We start from the raw sequence: 8,349 nt of genomic DNA, 5'->3' as shown, positions 1-8,349 counted from the left end.
GGGGAGCGGGGCATCTGCCGGTTTGTCAAAACGTGGCAATAGCACCTTGTTAGATTGAGGTGCTCAATCAGGGGAGTGCTGGAGTGCCCAGTCAGGTTGAGTGTGGTGATTACCGGGGGCACGGCTGTCCAAAGCCGCTGAAATGCTCCACCTCACCGCAGGAGGCCCTCTGACATTCAAGCCTGCATTTTGTGAATCAGTCTTGAGTGATTAGGGCAGCGACAAGCAAAAGGACAGATCAAACAATTATTCCTCCTCACCCTCCTCTCTACCCTTTTGACATGTGGCAGAGGAGGAAGAGCGCGCCTCAGAATCCTTTTTAATCCGTAATAAAGGAAAGGGAACAGCAAGGGAGTATTTCCTCGTTTTTAAGACGTGTAAGTAAATATTTCTGATTCTGAGGTATTTCTTTATTTCCCACCCACATGAAATGTCAGCTGGAAAAATAATCAAGGTGCAACATGCTTCCAGAAGCGATATATATTGCTAATCCATTTGTGTGAGGGCTTTGTAAGGTCATTCCAAGGCCGAGTGTCACTAACGTAATTGTGGATATGCTTTAGCACCTGAATTTAGAAAAGTGTTGCGAGACAACAGCAACCACAAAAAACAGCACTCAGCATTTACATACAACTGTCTGGCCTTGTCGGCTGTCTGTGCCGCCTGGGTTGCAAACACAGGCAGCGGTAAAAATGAGTCAGCGCGAGCGGGGAGGGAGGAAGTGCCGTGTGTGTCAAAGCACAAGAGGGCAGTGTGAAATCCCTGCACTGCTCGTTCGTCCGACTAACTCGCCTCCCACCTGAAACAACAGCCATAAAACCTGTTGTGGGCTGCCAATCTCCACTGGTTGTTTTCTTCCCCGAGATCTGATTACAGAGGGAGAACTGAACCACAGTGCGCTTACGAGGGATTGGGGGGGGGGGGGGGGGACGCTCTTTGTAGGGCCGTTCAGCAGGGACTCCTCTTTGATCTGGGAGGAGAGCGCTTTTCATCTGCAAGAAATGTGTTTTCAGACACACGAACATCACAAAAGCTATTGGCAAATTAATACAGAAAAAAAACTATATAAAATATATTTTTTTTAAAAATGGCATATCCTTGTCTTGCCTCTGATGCTGTTATTCCTGCTTTGAGGAGGTGGGTAAGGAAAGGATTATGAGTAATGAGTAGGAAAATAGAAATCAGGATGTTCAGAGGCATTCGGCTTCTCTCCATCAACACGTCGCACCTTGATACTGCTGACCTGAGATCTGTATTATCTTTATTCATAGCTTGGAAATGTTGCACTTTGCTAATTCTAAATGAGCAACAGCAGAGCATTTGGGCGAGCTAATCCCTGTCTTAAATGATCTGCTGCTGTTTTAATTACATAGATAAAGAAACTATGATTCAGAGGATTTTCTATTAAAAGAGGTTCAGGCGCGGTGGGAACATTCAGTCACCATATGCTCTTTCATACAGTGAAGCATACATTGGGACCTGTGTGTGGGTAATGTAGCTGTAAAGTAAGTGGTCTGCTGCTTCAAAGGCAGGGGGGGATTAGTGTATTTCTATCCCTTAATTATTACAGCCAAGAAGCGAGCGACAGCACCTGAAAACTGGACAGAGCTCCCGGCATCCTGCTGCGGCCGGAGAGCACCCCGCTACCCACAATGCACCACATCTCGACTCCATCAAAGACACAATACCATGTTAACACCCGGTTCTTTGATGAATAGGCTTAACTTTCCTTTTTCCTCCCTCTGTTTTTGTGTGTGTGTGCATGTGTGTGTGTACAGTGAATTCAGATGTCTCGCTCGAAGACTGAAATAAGAAATGCTTCACACATGTTTCACCCAGAGTAACAATAAAACAGACTTGTTTGTTCTCAACATGTTTTCTCGCCTTTTAACCTTCGGGGACGTCTTGATTTTCAACTGACCTGAAACTTAATCAGCCAGGGTTTTTTTTGTGTTTTCTGGACAATTCCAGCTCGTAAACGAGACTGTATATTCTTAATTTGGCATTTTCTCTAGGAATGCAGGTGAAAGGTTACATTGCTTTCAGAGGGAATGCTGATTCAAAATTGCCAGCAGTTGCTTTGGAGAAATCCCTGCTTTCTTTGAAGTCCGCACCCCACTGAGTGTCCTAACTTTGACACAGTGAAGAGAACCATGGCTGCAGCTATTTATACATCTTGTGGGAGAAAAGGTTTCCCCCATGCACAGACCCCCCCACCCCCCACCCCATCACCACTCCTTATTCCTTCTCTGAGGCGACCCCTTCTCTTTCCACAGAATTAGGAGAAAGTTATCACATTATCAAAGGACGTCCGACTCCATCGTGTCTTAGCGTGTGTTTCATGTTGTTGTTTTCGCCGTTATGCCACATCCAAGCTGTCTTTCGATACAACAGGGTCACCGTCAGAGGGGCCAAGCCAATGCATCTCTTACAATTCTCACACTCTATTGATTCACCCGCTAAAATTTATGTCTTTTCAGCGAGACCCCCTGCGGCGGCCCTCGCTGCCTCTCTCACAGGAGGGTCATGGTGACACCAGAGTGCCAGGGACAGATGCCCAATGATTCCCTCCGATGCATCTCTACTTGCAAAAGCCATATCCATCCGGACATCATGGATATAAACAGGAATCACCAGCTATCACTCGTTCTTTCTCTCTCTCTCTCTTTCTCTCTCTCTCCCCCACACCCCTGCCCCCCTTTTTTCTATCAACAACAGCTATTGTAAATCTCTGGAGCGATTTCAGGGAGAAATAAAAATTGAAAGAACAACTGGGGATAAGAGGAAAAAAACAGAAAAATGAACACAAGTGGGGGTTGGGGGGGAAACCCAGCTGGTCCACCTTTGCCACTGGAAGCCAGTGAAGTCACCCTGTGTTTTTGTGAGGGTGCGTGTGAACAAAATGCTCTTTGAAGTCGGGCCCCAGCACTGTACTGAGGAATCACTACGGCCACTACTAAGCCCATGCAAAAATGTGTCCTGGCTGATTATAGAAAATGCTATAGAATCCACTCATAAATCAACTAAATTTTCATGCAAATGGCCTCCTCGGTGGGGCGTTTATGTACTGTGTGTACAGCAGTATCAATAGCACATAAAAGGCACGTTTTTGGCACTTAGGACAGAAATCATTGAGAATCACAACCCAGAAAGCACACGAACCTTCAAGGTCAAACACTGCGGAAAAAGAAGAAAAATAAAACACGCACACAAACACACAATCGGGAGGTGCAACAAGACGGGAGAGTCGTTAAGGCTTTTATCTCCTGGCTGAAGGAGAAAGATCCACCCGACATCCCAGAGGGTACTGATCAATCACAGCCTGACTGGTTCAAACTGTTTGTGCTGGGTTCCACATCTATCACCATCCGATGGAGCTCTGTGTCCGACTACAGCACGGGAAGAAAGGGAGCACTTTCAATTAGGGCATGGCGAAATAGAGTCACACCACTTGATTTATAGTGCAAGACTAATTACAAAAGCCCCCCCCCTGCATAATGCAGCCGGAGCTGAGACTAAGTCTCGTACTTAAGGAGGTTATTGTCTTACTGTTAAATGGCAGCCAGTGAAAGAGACAAGGGCGTCCTTCTGAAAAAGCTCCCGGTAGTGACATAAAGGATAACAACAGCCTGAGCTGCTCTGATGTTTGGAGGAAAGCGAAAAGTGCACGTTGTAAGTTTGCACTAATTATTAAGAAGAGGATCAGAGTCTGAGACTGCACAATTTGGAGATTTAATTTTCCAGCCTTTTTGTTTTTGAGGAGACGCTTTTGGACACCATGCGATGCCAGACTACTGTTTAGATGACAGCTTTTAGGTGTAGATTATGTCATTTCCCTTAAATGTTGCCACTGGCCTGCACCTCTGGGGGAAGACGGAGGCTTAACACCATGTTCAAGCTCCTGGCAGAGGGCTGGGGCACACTGCACCTCATGAATATCATTAGCATGTGAGCTGAATTTGTATTACTTTGGGATTACATCTAACCCCGTAACGCAACCTGATTGTGATTGCACGCTGAAAATGTGTAATAACATAATCATATGTAAAGCAAATGTAAAAATAGAAATCATATTGTGGCATTAAAGCATCCTGGTTGGTTTAATCTTATGAGGGCAGGAAGTATATGTCGTATAGGCAGCGTAATTCAATGCCGCTTGGAACGGAAACAGAAAATGAAACCAGTGAGAGCTGAGCACATGTGTGAGATGTCTTTATTGCCTTAATACAAACAACAGGAAGACATTTTACTCCTCTTCAGGTAAACAGCAGACAAAGAAATCTCTGAGCTCCTTAGTTTTACAATTAATTGTGCCAGATGGCTTTTACTGCTTAATTGATCCACTAAGCACACAATTATCCACATACACTTCCACTCTTGTACTTAACACTGTGTAATCAATGCCATTAGGAAACAGTTGATCGTTTATTTTAGTCAGCGCACATACCTTAAAAGGAGGGATCTACTGATGAAGGCGTTCTGGTGTTTGTGTTTGAAGAGACGTGAGGAAATCTTGCGACATCTGGTTGAGCCAAAGATACGAGATCCCACAATAGCAGGAGGTGGCGGAAGATGGGTGTCAGGGTGGAAATCCAGACACATTTTCCATCAGTGAGCCTCATGGGATGTCGCAGTCTCACTTAAGGCGGCCCGCACCTCCCAATAGGTGCTAGAACTCAGATGAAGAGATGGAATTTGATGGTTTTCAAAGGTTCCTCCGAGAAGTCAGGAGAATGAGACTCGTGCACCCAGCATCTTGGGAAAATGGCTTATAAAGATATCAGATTGGAGTTCTTTAATTACCATTGGCTGTGATTCAGTCACATTTTCTGACTGACTGGTGTGAAATGCACTCTTTTTGTTACAGAAAAATACAATTATTATTTCAAAAATACTAACAGTTTAGAGAAATGACTACCATATTTAAAACAAAAACAGATTCAGCTTCATGAAACAGCTTTAAGTGTTTCCAAACAGCAGCAATTGATGGATAAATAACTAATAAGTGCATCATCAGTCTTTAATTTGTGTTGAGGCACAATTCTGTGGTTTACCATTTATAAGAGAACCTTAAGGAGTGAAAATAGGTGAATTATTAAATGAAAAAGTATTTTAAACCTAAATAAAATGCATTTGTGCATCGTAATTTATCATAAGTTTGCCTTTCAACAGCCCTTTACACAAGACAACGCAGTCTAAAGTGCAATTAATGTAAATGATGGAAATCCGATAGAGGCCAGTCTTGATTGCATGGCATGTCATTAAGAGTCCTCTTTTTTTTTTACTAATAAACAAGAGGAATTGTGCATCAAGCATATCATTAAGGAGCAATTATTGAATCATCATATAAGCATAATCAGGGAGATGTAATAGATTCATAAAATTAAAATTACTGGCTTGAAATGTTATTATTTTTTTTATTATTACTGACTTTGAAGCTTGAGGTTAGAAAATAATATCAGTTAGTTCTGAGAGGAGATCACAGATGTTTTCCTGACGGGAGGTTCCACTCTGATTGAAAGTGAGAGCTGCTGATCAAGCCCCAGTTAAGGCCAAACCTTCAGGACTGAGGTGTCACTTCAGAGCTTAGCTGAAGGTGTAAACTCCACGTTCCTCCTCGAGCGAGATGAAAGAATGTTCCGCTTGATGCAAACCCTCCTAAACTCTCTGACGGATGCGATCGACCCCTCCCCCCAGTCCCCCGACAGACGTTAATGACAACAGACGATCTGCTCAGGTAAAGCAACATCTTACCTCTCAAAGTGCTTTACTTTGCAACTCATCACGCCAGGTTGATTTCAAAGTCGGCGCTAGTCTGCATCCCGACAGATTCCCTGCCCACATGCACGCGCGGCGACGTCACGGATGTCTCGGAGGCACGGGTGATAATGGGGCCTTAATCGCACCAACTGGTTCTGCTTGTCCCTCTCAATGTCACATATCCGGATAAGTGCGGCAAACATCAGCCCGTGGATGCAGCGATGCCACCTTATCTGCTTTTGTCAGACCAAGGTCTTGGTCAAATGAAGTGGGTGAAAGATGAAAGGTGTATATAACATTTTTAAAGCCAGTGTGATGCCTAATCACCAGGTTAATGCTATTTGGATGGTGCAAGTTAGGAACTCCTGGATTAAAAATAAAGCTGAAGGAAAGCTGGAATGCATATTTTTGCATGCACGACGCAAAAGGGAACTGCGATGGGGCTGGTTAGCATTTTTATGAGAGGCAGGTGATCGGAGCAGACAAGTAGCAGAGTGTCTGTCGGTCACTGAGTACTCACTGGTGAGGCGATGTCATTGCAATGCATTTAAAATTGTTTCATTCTGCCTCAGTTTTAGTGATATCATTAAGGTTCCCCAACGTAGTGGTTTCACAAGGAAGAATACACAAAAACTGACCTCTCGACCGTACCGGCTGTACCTCATTCAGCCGTGCATTAGCAGCATCCCTGCTGTTTAATACAGTCGCATCTCTCATGTATTAAATGCAAATTTCATTGCTCCGCCCTCACATATGCTATGAAAGATGGAGTCTGCTACGGTGATGCTCAGGCTGCTGTCCAATGCTCAGCTGAGTAAACGCGGGGGCCATTTGCAGGTTGGGAGACACAGAGATGTTTGTCTTTCAAGACAGTCCACCTCCCTCCCTTTTCTCCAGTTGACCTCGCCCCTCTCAGGTGCAAAAATTGGGTGTTCGCCACCGCTACGATACGCCACCATCTCCCTGAGCCGCGGCGCCTGTCTCAGGGCCAGCAGCGTTTAGTCAAATTCGTGAAGTTTAACATTGTCAGTGGTGAAAAGATGTAAAGTGCTCATGGAGCAGAATGAAAGCAGAGCAAAGAGATGGTTCTTGATGGAGGAATGTAACAAATCCAGTCAGCAAACTGAGACAGATTAAAGTAAAAAGTAAACATTGGTACTCAGGATAATTATCGAATTACACACAATGAATCTTGATATTTGAGTTAAGGCATGTTCTCAAATGCTATAGAAGCTACAGTTGAATTTATATTACTGTTAATCAGGTTTATCATATTAATTAGGTTGAAGTTTTTTCCAATGCAAATGTTTATTGGCGGCGGCTTGCAAAGAAGACCCCCTTTCAAAAGCGGGCTTAAAATATCGACAAAGGGCCCTACAGAAGAAAAGAAATTGCCAACTGCTAATTAGCTTAGCTCGAGACACTGTTCATTCAGAAGATCAAAAACAAGTCCACATATTAAATGTTCTTTAAAACATCAGGGCACAGCAGAAGTGTGGAAATGTTTCCAGCTAGATTGCAAACAAACTGTTTCATACATCATACAAAAGTATGTTTTTGGATCTTTTCAGATGCAGGTGACTCGTGGTGATTTCAGATTTTTATAAAATGTCTTTAATTTTATTAGCTATGGAACCTGTGAGCAGTAGCCGACCATTACAATCTTGACTTAATTTTTTTTCCTAATTGTTTCTTGCAGCCAGTCAGAAATTTAGCCTTGGAATGTCACAAAAGTTGCTGTTGTGGCTGCTAAACAATTCTTATAAGGCTTCAACATTCATTAGCACTATAAAATTTACTTTTATGAAGACAAGGGTTTGTAAGCTAGTGTGTAAACTCAGCTTTGCGATGTATTTCTCTATGAAAACAATACATTTCAAGCTGCTCGAGCAATAAAATGAAGGTAAATGGAACTCATTCCAGCCTCTCAGAAAAGATGGTGAAAAGAAAAGAACATGTCCTGGAACAAATGTTTCTCGAAAGACTCTCTTTCATTGTGTATTCATGACCTGGCTCTTGTTTGGGGATGGTCTTTCACCGTGACAAAGCCACACACAGTCAGGCTGTTTCTGTCACTTTAAACAAATAATAATGCAACAGGAGTGTTTCCAGTCAATGTAAAATGCACAGCTGAATCACCAGTGGGGACACATAATGGATCGCTATGCATCACAACAGCCAGAACGGGCTCAATATTAACATTTCCTTTTGACGTGTGGCTAAAGGTTTTCTTTAACCCGCGGAGGCTTAATGGGAATCAACAGATAATAAGAAATTAAAAAGGTGAAGAGGACACAAGGGGAAAGAGTGAGAGAAAGCCAAATCCCAGCCCCAGGGCTTAATGTTGGAACACAATGGCCGCCAGGGTAGTCAAGGAGTTGACATTTCTTATTCGCCCCCTCCCCTCGCGCCACCTGCATGACAATTAACCTCGCGGCAACCTTGAGGTCTCTGATTAGTGATGGCCTATTGTCTCGACCCCATTACTGCTTGGCCCCCACTCTGCCCTCAGCGCTCCCACATCAACAAATCAAACCCGGTTTCCGGCAGCAGTGAACCGGCCTCAGATGTAGGATGGTCGACGTGTGC

The sequence above is a fragment of the Takifugu flavidus genome, chromosome 17 (genome assembly GCF_003711565.1).
Source record: "Takifugu flavidus isolate HTHZ2018 chromosome 17, ASM371156v2, whole genome shotgun sequence".
Classification (NCBI taxonomy): domain Eukaryota; kingdom Metazoa; phylum Chordata; class Actinopteri; order Tetraodontiformes; family Tetraodontidae; genus Takifugu; species Takifugu flavidus.
The sequence above is the reverse complement of the archived record's forward strand: the minus strand, read 5'-3'. Positions refer to the sequence as shown.